Consider the following 17,609-nt stretch of genomic DNA (forward strand, 5'->3'; position numbering starts at 1 on the left):
TGCCAAATCCATTACTAACTGTGCTGACCCTGTGCCAAAGCAGCAAAGAGGCACAAGAAAAAGAAGGAGAGATGTTATCCTGAGAAGTAACTGGTAACTTCTGTAAATGTATGTCTGCATAATGTTCTACAGGTTCGACAACAGTGGTAAATATGGCAGATTGTGACTGTCAGTATGCTTCCTAGCTCATGACTATGAATCACTTTATTGGCAATCAGGAACTGTTGAAAGAAGACGAAGTTTGTTCTCCTTGATACTGATACGCATTAGCTCGCTTTATAGACTGAGCAAGCTAGTGTAGCAGTTCGTACTCCTGTTTTTAAATCTCACAGCATTTTACAACGTGTTACTCTTCATGAAGCACCGTCAGTTTCGTCACTCGGTTTCAAACAAATCGATTCACAAAACATGTAAATATCCCTCCGAAGTTATACACAGTCTTTTGACTTTTATCGAAGTACCGACTCCTGTCGGTCACTGCACTGTAGCTCTTTAGGAAGTTAATAAGCAGGATATTAATTATGTAAGTATTAAAAACCGTAGAGGAGAAATCTACAGCTCTAAACTTAGGCTCTACTACTTGGTTGATGTAAATTTCCTCTGAGATTTTTCGTTTGTAATATCACTTGTATGTCACGCCACAAGCTTTCTTTGGCATCCATAAGATAGATAGACTGCCTTCATTTAATTATAACATTCCATAGCAGGGAACTTTTGACCCTACCAAAGAACTTTTTCGTAATCAATGAACGCAAGGTATGTCTCAAGGCTAGATTTTAGTCTTTTTTCAGTCAGTATGCTTGATCAAGCTATTCAGAATCCTTGTTCCACAAGCAATAAATTTTTCATCAGGTATTTTTCACATATTTTATACACTGTGTTTAATAAACAAATACCTGTAACTAAAAATTATACATTCACAGTATTACTGATTATATAAAGGCCACCGTAAACGCTCAAACATGTTTGGAAAAACTGCCTTGGCTTTTTCAAGCAAACCCGTACACGTTCAAACAAAGTTTGTCAGTTTAACCTCACTTTCAAGCAGACGCTGTCCGTCTTCGTAAGCAGTGAGAACGGCCACAAACGCAAGCAAACCATTCCTGGCATTGACTTTGGCACTGTGTTTAAAGACGAAGAAGAAGAATAAGAAAAAGACTCTGGTCCAGGGAATGACTTAAAATGAGAGATTTGCCCATGAATATCTACTAAAGGAAATATTACCCTCAGAAGCCGATGATTACATCAACTTTCTTAGAACCGATAATGAAATTATTTTAAATTTGTTAAGGCCCTCTTCAAGGAGCAAACTTGTTTGTAGAGTTCACTCTTATCTAGCCACAGATGTGTCAAAGAAGCGCATACACGTACCCAGAAAGTTTGTCAATTTAACCTTACCTTTGAAGCAGAAGCTTTGCGTGTGTGCTGTATTTTGGCACTAGTAGAATGGCTAGAAATGCAGATAAAGCATTTTTAGTAACACGGAGAGCTGCACCAAACCAGTCTTAGGACTGATCACGAAAACAGTAACACTGCTTCTGTCACTGTGTTAAAAAAAGAAGAAGGCGAGAGGACGCTAGTCAGGGGATGGTTTAAAGTGAGAGAGAAATATATAACTGAAAATTTGTTAATGGAAATACATCGAGAACCTGATGACTGCATCAACTTTCTGCGTATGGACAGGGACACGTTCAGTAACTTCTTTACCGTTACTTTGCCCTCACACTGTAAAAGAAGACACGTGTATGCGAAAATTTATTATTTTCTACTTCTTCCTCTAAGACAGTTCATTAAAGTATCACAACTTAGGAACATATAGCCACATCGTCCGTGGAAGAACTTAAGATCTTCGATTTCTTTTATTTCTTTCACTTCGGCTTGTATATGACTGTACGCTTAAAATATTGATTTTGTTCATTCCCTTTTCAAGAGTAACATATTGCTGGGATACATGCTATACCTCTACCATTTTGGTAACTGTCAGTGCTAATTTATTTTTATACTTGACCGCAGTTTCCACGATTATGGAAACTCACCATATAATGAGATAAATTGTAATAAATCGATTTTTCACTAAACATATACGGCGAAATATCATCACAGATAACGTCCTCCGTCTTGTCAAACATCAAAATTTCTGGCAAACATGTCAAACACGATTTATGCTTGACAAACACATCAAACACCACAGTACAGGGTCAGATGTTTTGCAAGCATAGTTGAGTCTGACAAAATGTTTGATCGTTTATAGGGGGCCTTAAAAGACGTTTCAAGAGATTTTCGTCTCTGTGAAGCAGAGATTTACAGGAAATACCTTAACAAGCAGAAGGGGAGTGGGGGATTTTCTACACCATATTTATAACCCAATATAAAGCAATGTTAGCACCCTAACGACCAAAAAGTAAATATTTTACTTTGCGGCACAGAACTGAATGACCGTCAGAAATTTAAATGCAATAATCGATATCTTCGTCGATCTTCACTATCAACCTCACTGCACGCAGCATGGCCCGGCGATGCTGAAACAAGTCAATTGACAAGGGGAGGCCACGACGTCGGGACCACAGATTTACTTCAAACTTTGTACACCTTTAGTAGGCCACTAAGAGTAGTAAGGTGTACTATGTTAAATCCGAGAAAATCCTCAGAGAAGGTTTACGCGTCTATTGTGTACCTGATGCGAAGGCAACGTCTACATAAGTCGTCGTGGTCTTAAAAAAGGTCGGTACGCCTTTGGCTGTGGTGAGGCGCGCACGCCTGGCTGTTGCGCTGCTTGCGAGCGAGAGCGCGTTTGTTTACTTCCACGTAGCGCATTGTCTGAGTCCGATTTCATTGACTATCTTGGCGTTTTATTGCTGCCCAGTCACAGTTAAATTAACTTTCCCATCAGATCACGAACGACCGAAGGCGTATGATGTTAAACGTTTTATACGGGATGAAATGCGTCTCCCGCCACAAGACGTTTTCGGAATACATGTTTCGATCCTCAGTACTACTGTTTACATCAGGGCCGGCCAGATATTCTGCACGCGTGCGTTGCCCCTGCACATGTGCAACTTCCGGGTCACAGCGTGCACGCCGCAGCGGCCAGTGTTCATGTAGTGCATGTTTCTACGCGCAGATGTCGCTTTATCCACTTGCTGAGATACTCTGTACCGGCGCATTCTAGTGCTCTTTCCACAGCTTGCAAGCCAACCATGGGAAGGTATTTCGCGTATTAAACATTTAAAATACTGTCACAGTCTACTCATTGCGACGTCTACTTTTATGTTAACAATTTAACCCAGCAAGACAAGTAATACAGTTAACAACCGTGGGTTTTTATTAAGGCAGCTTGACTGACAGCACGTAAATACGCGTAATGTTTTTGATCTAGTTTTTAAGAAGGAGCGCTCTTAGCGACTTCCAACGAACCTTAGTCATGATTTCAAATAACATTAAACCAATGCAATTACACCCACATAATTTCTGTCTCGCTGACCTCTGAACAGAATGACAACCGCAGACTTCTCGATGATCACCTGTACCATTATTGCTATATCTTTCATCAGTTTCGTCTGAAATCTGCGTAATAACCGACAATTAGATGAATGTTATGTTTTATCGACTTCAACTGAGCGTAGCCTTTCATACATTTAAAAAAAAAACCTAAATGTATGTATACAACAATCGGTTTAATGACCAATTTTCCTGATAATAATGTAACATGGAGCAGAATGAGGCAATAATGCACAGTTAGTAAACACTAATTTTTAATTATGAAAGGAATAAATCCAAACACATTTATCACTGGTCATGCGAAATGATATAGTTAATATCGGGCACAAAAGCACGGCTCATTGACAAACGCAAGAAATTGCGGGAGATTTTCATCACTGATGCTTGATTGAAACGACCGAGAGCATAGATCTGCCGTCCTTTGCTTTTTCACAGTACCTGCCATTTCTCAGTTCTTCTCTGTTAAGGTTACGGTCACCAGGGGTAAACGAGACTGGGTATGTTGCGCTCTTCCTTGTACCACATAAACAGGGAAGAGGAGCCGACGCCGTTCATTTAGGACACATGTCTAATAACAGATGTCGCTGTCGCTCGCTGTCGCACACGTGCGCACATGTGCAGCACTTCTGCACACTGTGCAGCGTTTGGCCGGCCCTGGTTTACATGAAGCTGGCGAATGCGAACTGTGCGCCGACGTTGTGCACTGCCACGCTAACGATCACAAGTTCCGATACTCTGACGGACATATAGGGACTGTCGTGGTTGACCACGCTGGTTTTGGCCTCCGAACGTTGCGGGTTTTCGAACTCCCGTTTGAAGTACCGTCGGACGCCGTGGTGGCCACTTTTCAATCTTATGGCAACGTCGTCAGTCACGTGGCTGAAACGTGGAAGACGTTAGAAACATACCGTGTCCTCAACGGTGTCCGCCAGATAAAAATTGAACTACGGAAACACGTGCCTTCCTACTTGGTTATGGCTGGCTGCAGGGCTGTCGTCACGTACGATGGCCAGCCGTGCACCTGTTCAGGTTGTGGCTAGGAAGGCCGTGTCCGTTCTGAACGTCTTCGACGTAGACTGGTTCAGGTGCCGATTGGAGACGTCGCTCCTCCTTCGGCACCCACTGTGTTACCTCTGTCTTAAGCTTCTGCGACGGTGCTGCCTGCTACGCCCCCTCTGAATCAGTTGGTACCGGTGGCGGTTCCTCTTGACGACACGATGGACCTTTCGCTTGTCTCTTTTACTCCCCTGCTGGGGGCAATACAAATGAACGACGACCGTCAGCAGGCACCGACCCTATGGTTGTTGATCGTGGAGCTGTACCCACCTTCGCCTTTCTGCCATCTGGCAGCCCGTCCGCCATCCAACATGGAACAGCATGTTAGGAAGCAACAGTCGCCTAGGAAACGGAAGAGACAATGCCGTACCCGTTCTGATGACTGCGTTCATCTGAAGTCTGCACAGGATGACGAACCTGCTACTAATGGTGTCCACCTCCAGACACCGACCTTCCCCCGCCTACATCTGATGCGATTGCCTCCCTTTCTGTGTCCGACGCTACCTATGGGCGCACCTCTGACAATGTTCCAATGAACTGGCCCAGTGACACGTCTGTTTCCTGGGCGGACGACATCGATGCTGAGGATGGACATTCTGGAGTTTTGCAGAACGATGGACCCCCATTGGTGGGGTCGGCTGCCTCACTGTCACAGTGATGTGGCCTTCCGTGGGGGCCTAACAGGGAGTCCTCTGTGCTTCCCCTTGTTTGAATCGCCTTTCCTCCTGGCGATGACAGCTTTCCAGACCTATCGCATAGCCATGGCCAATGTCAACACTATTTGCATATACCACTGGCTTTACCCCACGACATGCTGTATGCCGCGGACGTCGGTGTAGCTCTCCTTCACGAGGTGACTGTTGCAACCTTCTGTGTTCCCCATGATTTTACAGCACATGCCTCTCATGCTTCCCCAACTGGTGGTGGGGTGGCAATCCTCTAATGTGACGGTATCTTCGCTGCTGCAGTTGCCTATCTCCCTGATGCGAGAGGTATGGCTCTCACGTTTACTGTCGTCAGGATCGTCAATGTCTATGCGCCATCTGGTTCTGGTCGCCGCCGTGAACGTTCCACCTTCTTCTCAGAGATGGTCACGTCTCTCTTTCTGGGTCGGCACGATGCATTGATCATGGGTGGTGGTTTCAACTGCACCCAGGCCCCCAAAGACCAACTACCACATCACTCTCCGTGCGTGGCGCCAGCAACAATTCTCCAGCACCTCCGCCTAGTGGATTCTTGGGAAAAGGTTCATGGTGATCATCCGCGGCTTACACATTTCTCTAGGCATTCTTACAGACGACTCAAATGGCTCTGAGCACTATGCGACTTAACTTCTGAGGTCATCAGTCGCCTAGAACGTAGAACTAATTAAACCTAACCAATCTAAGGACATCACACACATCCGTGCCCGAGGCAGGATTCGAACCTGCGACCGGAGCGGTCGCTCGGCTCCAGACTGTAGCGCCCAGACGACTCGATCGTGTTTACATCTCTCGTGATTTTGTCAGTGAGGTGCAGGCTACTGAGGTCTGGCCCACTGCGTTACTGTGTTCTCTGACCATGACACATATCCGAGGGTTGGAACTTTAATAGTGGAAACTATTTATTTACAACTTGTACAAAGTAGATACATGTTTCAAAGTTTCACTGACCTTCAGAGTAGTCACCAGCATCATGTATAACCGGTTGCCAGCGATGTGGAAGTCGTAGGATACTCTTAGTAGTGCCAGTCGTGTTGACAGTTCGAGCGGCGCGGTCTATTGTCCGACGAATTTGTAGCAGCTCGGAAGCAAACGCCGTGAAGTGTTTCCTTCAGTTTAGAAATCGAGTTGAACTCACGAGGGCTTAAGTCAGGGGAGTGCAGTAGATGGTATAGCACTTAGCAGTCCTATCAGTCAAACAAATCAGTAACAGCTTGCACTGTAAGTGTTTGAGCATTGTCCTGCAAAATGATGGTCAGGTCCTGCAGAAAGTGTCATTACTTCTGCCTCTAAGCTGGTCGTAGGTCGTGTTCCAAAAGCATTCGCTTCGGAACTGCTACAAACTCGTCGGACAATAGACTGCGCCGCTCGAACTGTCAATACAACTGGCACTGCTAAGGGTATCCTACGACTTCCACATTACTGGCAATCGGTTATACACAATGCTGGTGACTACTTTGAAGGTCAGTAAAACTTTGAAACACGTATCTACTTTGTACGAGTTGTAAATAAATAGTTTCCACTATTAAAGTTCCAACCCTCGGATATGTGTCATGGTCAGAGAACGCAGTGGGCCAGACCTCAGCAGCCTGCACCTCACTGACAAAATCATGAGAGATGTAAACACGATCGAGTGGGCTGGAAGAATGGCTAGAGAAATGAGTAAACTGCGGATGATCATGCTCCCAAGAATCCACTAGGCTGATGCGCTGGAGAATTGGGAGAATTGTCGCTGGCGCCACGCACGGAGAGTGATGTGGTAGTTGGTCTTTGGGGGCCTGGGTGCAGTTGAAATCACCACCGATGATCAATGCATCTTGCCGACCCAGAGAGAGAGCAAGACTGTCTGTGAGAAGAAGGTGGAACGTTCACGGCGGCGACCCAAACGAGATGGTGTATAGATTTGGAAAATTCTGGAGTTTCATACACCTGTAAGCATGGTTTGTATGCTGTGCAAAATTCATCGAAGAATCTCCCTTACTTGTGTAGAAAAGTGTACCTATAGCAACAAATGCAGCCAATGGCAAGTGAAAAAAAGGTGAAATAGAAATGTAAAAAAATAAATTATTTTCTTATATTTTTGAACTTCCACCACTATAAGTGTAAATCCTGAATCCTTTCTGGTTATTCTGACAAAGTTGTGTGAATTTATTTTTAATAGTATAGACAGTGGCAATTAAAAATTCCTGTGGTGTCTCTCCTGCTCCAAGTCGTCGCGTTTGACGTCCTACCGCCCTTCAATGCGAGAAAGTACGGAAAACGTGTGGAAACAAAAATGACGTAGAATACGAGCAATATGCTAACATTGTGTTTAAATAGAGCATTCACCTTCAGATTCGTAAGCAACAACAAATACATGTAAGTCCACAGAATACCATGAAACGAAAGCAGCTTCTGTTTTATATGAAGCAAAAACGAATTTGGAATCATTTACCTCAATCAATATTACGGATGCGAGTACAGCATAATCAGAATACGAGTAAAATATTTACTAAAAACAAATATGGAAGACTAAATATCAGCCCATAAGAAAATGTGATGAAGGATAAATGAATTTGCAGCGCTCCAAGTGGCGTGACAGTGACGTGAGCGTGTTACAAGAAGTCTCTATATGAGTTTCTGCTGCCCCTGCCTACCTCCTGGGTCGGCTGGCCGTCGAGGCGTGCGGACCTCGAGGGAGACAACGCGCTGCAGGCTGCGGCGCCCAGGCGCATGCGCAGCCGTGGCTGCCGCTGCTGCTGCCGCGCCGTCCTTCACCGACCTCGCCGCTGGCGTCGTCGTCGCAGGCGGCGACGGCGACCTAACACACCAAAAGTGTTGCCTCTCCGTACATTTCCACATACATCATTCACATGTTTTTTGTACAACTGACAAGGGGACACTCCATGCTGTAAATCACGGATTTTATGCGCTTCAAATATGTTGCAGAGGCACTTACCCTTAGTACTTGGCAATCCGGTCTTTTAGCGAAAGGGCTTCGTTTTTGAGAAAGTCGATTTTGAAGTTCATTATGTCCTTTGTATACCCGTAACATTACATACACTACTGGCCATTAAAATTGCTACGCCACAGAGATGACGTGCTGCAGACGCGAAATTTAACCGACAGGAAGAAGATGCTGTGATATGCAAATGGTTAGCTTTTCAGAGCATTCACACAAGGTTGGCGCCGGTGGCGACACCTACAACGTGCTGACATGAGGAAAGTTTCCAACCTATTTCTCATACACAAACAGGAATTGACCGGCGATGCCTGGTGAAACCTTGTTGTGATGCCTCGTGTAAAGAGGAGAAATGCGTACCATCACGTTTCGATTTTAATAAAGGTCGGATTGTAGCCTATCGTGATTGCAGTTTATCGTGTCGCGACATTGCTGCTCGCATTGGTCGAGTTCCAATGACTCTTAGCAGAATATGGAATCGTTGTGTTCAGGATGGTAATACGGAACGCCGTGCTGGACCCCAATGGCCTAGTATCACTAACAGTCGAAATGACAGGCATATTATCCGCATGGCTGTAACGGATCGTGCAGCCACGTCTCGATCCCTGAGTCAACAGATGGGGACTTTTGCAAGACAACAACAATCTGCACGAACAGTTCAACGACGTTTGCAGCAGCATGGACTATCAGCTCGGAGACCGTGGCAGTGGTTACCCTTGACGCTGCATCATGGACAGGAGCACCTGCGATGGTGTACTCAACGACGAACCTAGGTGCACGAATGGCAAAACGTCATTTTTTCGGATGAGTCTAGGTTCTGTTTACAGCATCATGATGGTCGCATCTGTGTTTGGTGACATCGCGGTGAACGCACATTGGAAGCGTGTATTCGTCATCGCCATACTGGCGTATCACCCGGCGTGATGGTATGGGGTGTCATTGGTTACACGTCTCGGTTACCTCTTGTTCGCATTGACGGCACTTTGAATAGTGGACGTTACATTTCAGATGTATTACGACCCGTGGCTCCACCCTTTATTCGATCCCTGCGAAACCCTACATTTCAGCAGGATAATGCACGACCGGATGTCGCAGGTCCTGTACGGGCCTTTCTGGATACAGAAAATGTTCGACTGCTGCCCTGGCCAGCACATTCTCCAGATCTCTCACGAATTGAAAACGTCTGGTCAATGGTGGCCGAGCAACTGGCTCATCACAATACGCCAGTCAGTACTGTTGATGAACTGCGGTATCGTGTTGAAGCCGCATGGGCAGCTGTACCTGTACACGGCATCCAAGCTCTGTTTGACTCAATGCCCAGGCGTATCAAGGCCGTTATTACGGCCAGAGGTGGTTGTTCTGGATACTGATTTCTCATGATCCCTCCACCCAGATAGCGTGAAAATGTAATCACACGCTAGTTCTAGTATAATATATTTGTCCAATGAATACCTGTTTATCATCTGTATTCGTTTTTGGTGTAGCAATTTTAATGGCGATTAGTGTATATTCCGTGCAAGTCAGCGAAGCGCACCGGTAAAGCCGGTAAAGGTAAAGCGCTACCGTGCTGGAGGTACTGTGTTTGAATCCTGCTCGTGTACTTTCTTTTTTTTTTTCAAAATCTAAAGAATTTATCAATTTTATTTCAACAGTGTAAGGTGTACGAAATTATAAAGATACATTCAGTTATTAATTTTTTTCTGTCATACACTGTTACAAGATCTTATTTTTCATCATCCACATTGCTCGATGTGCCAGAACAATAGTGTTGGATGATACTTATCATAGAAACAACGGAAGCACAAATTTTCGCAGCACCATGCGCATTTTATGAAAGCAACCGTCTTGCAGGCACACAGTTTCTTCAGGAGTGATACCGGGAAACACAATTCTTTTGCATTCAAAAAGATTTCTCTTTCATCCCCTAATTTCGATGCGAACCATGTGTATCTAATCATACTTTCAAAATTAAGTGCGCTGAATTGATGTAGGATTAGCGAATGCAATTATATCGAATCTTCCTTAGAAGCTATCTCTCTATTGTCTTTCATCAAGTCGGGATAATTCTGAATAAGTTTCGTGAAGATTTTCACCAGTCGGTAAAAATAAACATCGCAGGGCTGGCAAAAGGAGTGCACTTTGGTGGGACCACTTCTAGGGTTCAGGAGCTGGCTTTCCTTTAATCAGTGAATACATGATCGTATAAAGTTCAATCGGTTTGTCCTCCCCACGAATCGATAATGTACAAAAAAAATTTCTGGCGCACGTACGGAAGAATTACAGAACGCAAAAATTCTTCATAGACCAGTTTCGTGAACTTCCCAGATTTCGTGCAGGACACGACTACATTTCTGTATTTCCCAGTTAATTCGTCTACTCGTTTTTGAACTTTAGGACCAAATTTTCCGGGCGGTTCTTGCATACATAAAAAACACGGGAGCAGGATTCGAACACGGTACATCGAGCACGGTAGTCGTGAACATTTACCGCTGCGCTACGCTGACTTGCTCGGATTATATGTAATGTCACGGGTATACAAAGCGCACAAAGAACTTCAAAATCGATTTTCTCAAAAACCAAGGCCCGTCGCTAAAAAACCGGATAGCCAGGTACTCAGGTTCAAATGGCTCTGAGCACTATGGGACTTAACATCTATGGTCATCAGTCCCCTAGAACTTAGAACTACTTAAACCTAACTAACCTAAGGACATCACACAACACCCAGTCATCACGAGGCAGAGAAAATCCCTGACCCCGCCGGGAATCGAACCCGGGAACCCGGGCGCGGGAAGCGAGAACGCTACCGCACGACCACGAGCTGCGGACCCACGTACTCAGGGTAAGTGCCTCTACAACATACACTCCTGGAAATTGAAATAAGAACACCGTGAATTGATTGTCCCAGGAAGGGGAAACTTTATTGACACATTCCTGGGGTCAGATACATCACATGATCACACTGACAGAACCACAGGCACATAGACGCAGGCAACAGAGCATGCACAATGTCGGCACTAGTACAGTGTATATCCACCTTTCGCAGCAATGCAGGCTGCTATTCTCCCATGGAGACGATCGTAGAGATGCTGGATGTAGTCCTGTGGAACGGCTTGCCATGCCATTTCCACCTGGCGCCTCAGTTGGACCAGCGTTCGTGCTGGACGTGCAGACCGCGTGAGACGACGCTTCATCCAGTCCCAAACATGCTCAATGGGGGACAGATCCGGAGATCTTGCTGGCCAGGGTAGTTGACTTACACCTTCTAGAGCACGTTGGGTGGCACGGGATACATGCGGACGTGCGTTGTACTGTTGGAACAGCAAGTTCCCTTGCCGGTCTAGGAATGGTAGAATGATGGGTTCGATGACGGTTTGGATGTACCGTGCACTATTCAGTGTCACCTCGACGACCACCAGTGGTGTACGGCCAGTGTAGGAGATCGCTCCCCACACCATGATGCCGGGTGTTGGCCCTGTGTGCCTCGGTCGTATGCAGTCCTGATTGTGGCGCTCACTTGTACGGCGCCAAACACGCATACGACCATCATTGGCACCAAGGCAGAAGCGACTCTCATCGCTGAAGACGACACGTCTCCATTCGTCCCTCCATTCACGCCTGTCGCGACGCCACTGGAGGCGGGCTGCACGATGTTGGGGCGTGAGCGGAAGACGGCCTAACGGTGTGCGGGACCGTAGCCCAGCTTCATGGAGACGGTTGCGAATGGTCCTCGCCGATACCCCAGGAGTAACAGTGTCCCTAATTTGCTGGGAAGTGGCGGTGCGGTCCCCTACGGCACTGCGTAGGTTCCTACGGTCTTGGCGTGCATCCGTGCGTCGCTGCGGTCCGGTCCCAGGTCGACGGGCACGTGCACCTTCCGCCGACCACTGGCGACAACATCGATGTACTGTGGAGACCTCACGCCCCACGTGTTGAGCAATTCGGCGGTACGTCCACCCGGCCTCCCGCATGCCCACTATACGCCCTCGCTCAAAGTCCGTCAACTGCACATACGGTTCACGTCCACGCTGTCGCGGCATGCTACCAGTGTTAAAGACTGCGATGGAGCTCCGTATGCTACGGCAAACTGGCTGACACTGACGGCGGCGGTGCACAAATGCTGCGCAGCTAGCGCCATTCGACGGCCAACACCGCGGTTCCTGGTGTGTCCGCTGTGCCGTGCGTGTGATCATTGCTTGTACAGCCCTCTCGCAGTGTCCGGAGCAATTATGGTGGGTCTGACACACCGGTGTCAATGTGTTCTTTTTTCCATTTCCAGGAGTGTATTTGAAGCGCATCAAAATCCGTGATTTACAGTAGGGAGGGTCCCCTTGTGAGTTGGTGAGTTTATAGCAGACACAGAAACAGAAAATTTATAACCCAGACAACCGATGAGCCTGGGCATCACGCATGTCTTAGACTTATTTATGAGAGCGAATGTAAGAACGGCAAATTTGATTAATAGAGCTGCAGTTTATGGCAAGAAGAACAAATACCATCATTCTATTAGAGAGTAGTAATAAAGGGTAAAAATAAGACACTAAGCTAGGGAAGATGGGTTTCGTTTTTTTCGTGACTCACTCTCCATTCCATGTTTTTGAACTCGATGCCGTACCGCGCAACTAAACAAGGCGGCAAAAAAAAAAAAAAAAACCGATTTTCTGTTCCATGCCGACTACCATTACCGCATACATTAACGTATAACTTTCAAGCTGACTACTGACTGTTGAGGTAATTAACTTAACCATACTGTACATCCCTAAATAACACTATGGAATATACACTGATCGGCCAGAACACTATGATAACCGACCTACTATCGACATACTGTTTGGTAAACCAGTCCAGGCTGACCAGGAATGACTGCTATAATCCGTTCATCATACGAATAAACCTGATGTAAACAAACACAAACGCGATGATTGGTCAGCAGCCGCAGCAGACGTACACTGGTGTTGTTACGCTCTTGGAAGTAGGTCCTACTTACGTATTACATAACTTATTATTAAGTTACGTTACATCAGACTTTAAGATATTCAAATGTATTAATACCAATCCACATTTTTCTTAATCACGCTTTAGCTACGTAGTTTTTATTTCAAATATCGCGTAGTCACAGCCTCTGCAGCGTCGTGCTGATTGTCACACTGTTAACCCGCAGTATGAAAATGGCTGAGTCTGCTTTCTGTTCCGTAATGAAATAAACACGTGGAACACGGTTAAAAAGTGACGATAAATAGGCTGTTCTTAATGTTGTCATATATTTACGGAGATAATCGGCTTTGAAATTTCCCCAGACATGTAGACAATGCAGTTAATCAAGAATGAACGTGTAGCGCAGTCGGTAGCGTAATGGAATGTGAATTATATGGGATAAATCGTCCAAATCTCCCAACTATCAATTTTTTTCTTGTTCAGTTTGAAATACCTACATCTCGTAATTATAAAACTCATCATCATTTTTTTAATCTCCTTAAAGTAAAGGAAACAAAAGAAAAATTCGGATTAGGTATTAAAATCCATGGAGAAGAAATAAAAACTTTGCGGTTCGCCGATGACATTGTAATTCTGTCAGAGACAGCAAAGGACTTGGAAAAGCAGTTGAACGGAATGGACAGTGTCTTGAAAGGAGGACATAAGATGAACATCAACAAAATCAAAACGAGGATAATGGAATGTAGTCGAATTAAGTCGGGTGATGCGGAGGGAGTTAGATTAGGAAATGAGACACTTAAAGTAGTAAAGGAGTTTTGCTATTTGGGGAGAAAAATAACTGATGATGGTCGAAGTAGAGACAATATAAAATGTAGACTGGCAATGACAAGGAAAGCGTTTCTGAAGAAGAGAAATTTGTTAACACCGAGTGTAGATTTAAGTGTCAGGAAGTCGTTTCTGAAAGTATTTGTGTGGAGTGTAGCCATGTATGGAAGTGAAACGTGGACGATAAATAGTTTGGACAAGAAGAGAATAGAAGCTTTCGAAATTTGGTGCTGAAGATTAGATGGGTAGATCACATAACTAATGAGGAGGTATTGAATAGAATTGGGGAGAAGAGGAGTTTGTGGCACAACTTGACAAGAAGAAGGGACCGGTTGGTAGGACATATTTTGAGGCGTCAAGGGATCATGAATTTGGCACTAGAGGGCAGCGTGGAGGGTAAAAATCGTAGAGGGAGACCAAGAGATGAATACACTAAGCAGATTCAGAAGGATGTAGGTTGCAGTAAGTTCTGGGAGATGAAGAAACTTGCACAGGATAAAGGACCATGGAAAGCTGCATCAAACCAGTCTCAGGACTGAAGACCACATCAACAACAACAACAACATATTTTTTATGAATTATGCACGTCTTCTTGTTTCTAATTACAAGCTGGACGCGAAATTCCTGTTTCCATTTCAAATACAAATTCTTAATTATCGATTTTTAAGCAAGACTGTTCATAAAAGTTGTTTAAATTAAGAAAACACTACAGTGTCATTTTTAAGGCAAAAATGAAAAACCAAATCCTCTTTATTTGGACTATGTCCATCATTTTATACAACAGAGGTAGGTAAGTAACGTAGAAACATGAAGAACAATCATTTTCACAGCATCAAGCATATCATACAAATGCTGCATTTTTACGTTTGCTACTGTACCATTACAATATGAACCCAACAGAACTGATCTGGAGCCAACCTGCGGGATTTTACCCGAGAAGTAACAAGACTGTTAAGCTGCCAGACGTACTGGAACTAACGCACGCAGCTTTTTCATATGTCACTGCCGAATGCTGGTGGGATATAGAACCGGCTCGTCATAAAAGAAGAGAAAATGCTGCGTCTAGTTGGCTTCGTGGATTCTGTTGTTGATTGGCTCGTTATCAGTGTAGCAGGTGACACTTCCAAAACTGAAATTTATTTCTCGGATTCGGATAAGGAAGGAGCTAAGAGGTTACCAGACAAGTGACTGTAAGTAATGCCTTCATTGGCGTCAATATTTAACTATACGGTGAAATCCTTCAATACTCTCTTCCGTTACACACAGATTATGCAGAAAAATTACACTGTGGTTAAGTAAGGAATTTTCATCATTCTTGTTTTTAATTACAATTGTACGTTAGCTAAAATCGATTACGTGTTGCGGTTTTCGTCTAAGGAGCGTATTGTGGGAGATTTGCAGTGTATTATTCCATTTCTGTATTACTACTCTGCTCATCTCCTTTTACGTGTGAACTGCAGCTGGCCACGTCACTGCAGGCTAGCTGTACCAGCTGCCCAGCCAGTGCTGTCCAAGTTAAATGCGCCAGTACAGCAGTTGTCCTGTGTTATCGCTAAGTCGATGTGCGCGCAACGCACAGCACAAAACGTACCCTTATTATCTTACATGACAGTTTCCCACATCCCGCTAGGTGAATATCGGGCTGGTCCCCAAGTTCCGCCTCAGGTACACGCGCCGCAGACATTTGAAACACGTCTGCACTCTTTCACGATTTACACTAGATGCAGACAGCTGGGGTACACTGATTCCATCCCTGGGCCTACGGTGTGGCGGCAGGAAGGGCATCCGGCCACCCCTAAAACTAAACTTGCCACATCCGTTCTAACCGCGCCGACCCTGCGATCGCTGCGGGACTATGGCGTAAGGGAAAGAATTATCTTACTTGACAGTACTCGAGACAGCTTGGCTGCAGTCCCACTTGATACGGAAATCCAATGAGGTTCCATAAAATGGTTCAAATGCCTTTGAGCACTATGGGACTCAACTTCTGAGGTCATTAGTCCCCTAGACCTTAGAACTACTTAAACCTAACTAACCTAAGGACATCACACACATCCATGCTCGAGGCAGGATTCGAACCTGCGAACGTAGCGGTCTCGCGGTTCCAGACTACAGCGCCTAGAACCGCATGGCCACTTCGGCCGGCTCAATGAGGTTCCAGCAAACGCAGAAGAATACCCACAACAGTGTTTACATCAGGTTTATTCATATGATGAACGGACTATAGTCAGATAGACGCACGCCCCATGTAGTAACAGCGAGCGTCCTGCCCGTGTGTAGCAGAATGGGGAAGGCGCGCGATATACTGTATCTGAGTTTGACAAGAGGGCAGATTGTGATGGTGCGGAGGCTCGGCTCGAAAATTTCGGAAACTGCACGACTTGTCGGGTGTTTGAGGAGTGCTGTGGTGAGTGTCTTGAACGCGTGGCGACCCACGTCCAGACGTCTTGGGGTTGGGCGGCCACTCCTCATTACAGATGTCGGACGTCGTAGGCTGGGCAGACTGATAAAACAGGACAAAATGGTTCAAATGGCTCTGAGCACTATGGGACTCAACTTCTGAGGTCATTAGTCCCCTAGAACTTAGAACTAGTTAAACCTAACTAACCTAAGGACATCACACACATGCATGCCCGAGGCAGGATTCGAACCTGCGACCGCAGCGGTCTCGCGGTTCCAGACTGCAGCGCCTAGAACCGCACGGCCACTTCGGCTGGCAAAACAGGACAGGCAGCGAAATGTGGCAGAACCAACATCAGACGTTAATGCTGGGCAGAGTACAAGTGTGTCTGAACGCACAGTGTACCGAACACTCCTAACGATGGATCTCCGTACCCGACGACCCATTCATGTGCCAATGTTAACACCACGACATCGGCCATTGCGACTGAAATTGACACGTGACCATTGGCAGTGGACGTTGGTGCAGTGGCAGTGTTGCGTGGTACGATGCAACTGACAAAATTATTTCTGCACTGTTATGCGGTTATTAAATTTAATAGTTTTCAGCGGTGTTTCGTGCTGTTTGTGGCGAAATGACGATTTAATAAACTTTTGGAAACGTTCGCTCGCTGTGGTTTTTAGAGTTATCTGTGCGTTGAAGTCGTTTAGTAAATTTTATGCTTTAGTTTTCAGCGGACGTTTCTCATTGTTTCTAGTGAAATATTTCAGTTAAATTCTCATTCACTGTCTTGACTTCGTTGAATGTTCCAGTGAAACCTTGAATTTTTGGTTTTAGTTAGTAATTTTGTGAAGTTTTGTTGGTAATGGTATTAGTTGTGGTTTACTAGTATTAATACAAGTAGTTGCTTTCTTAGTATAGATAGAATTTCGAGACTGCTATTATTAGTTTTGTAAATAGTTGGTGTAACTGAACTTAGGTATCGTACACTCAGTTTTTTCAGTAACTGTAAAATATTTCCATGAGTGAGAAGCATGGGCTCTGTCGTAGATTTGTAAGTAGCGGGTTACGGTGTGGGATTTGTTCAAAGTTTTTTCATTGGGGGGAATGCAGTGGGGAAGCCAGTGGGCATTCTAGCGAGATCCTTTCCTGGGAATGCAGTATCTGTAGTAGCAATAAGTTGATAGAGGAGCAGGAGCGTAAGATCTGTGACCTTCAGGTGCAGTTACAACACGCGAAGGAGGAACTAGATAGG

Source organism: Schistocerca piceifrons, chromosome 3, assembly GCF_021461385.2.
Source record: "Schistocerca piceifrons isolate TAMUIC-IGC-003096 chromosome 3, iqSchPice1.1, whole genome shotgun sequence".
Classification (NCBI taxonomy): domain Eukaryota; kingdom Metazoa; phylum Arthropoda; class Insecta; order Orthoptera; family Acrididae; genus Schistocerca; species Schistocerca piceifrons.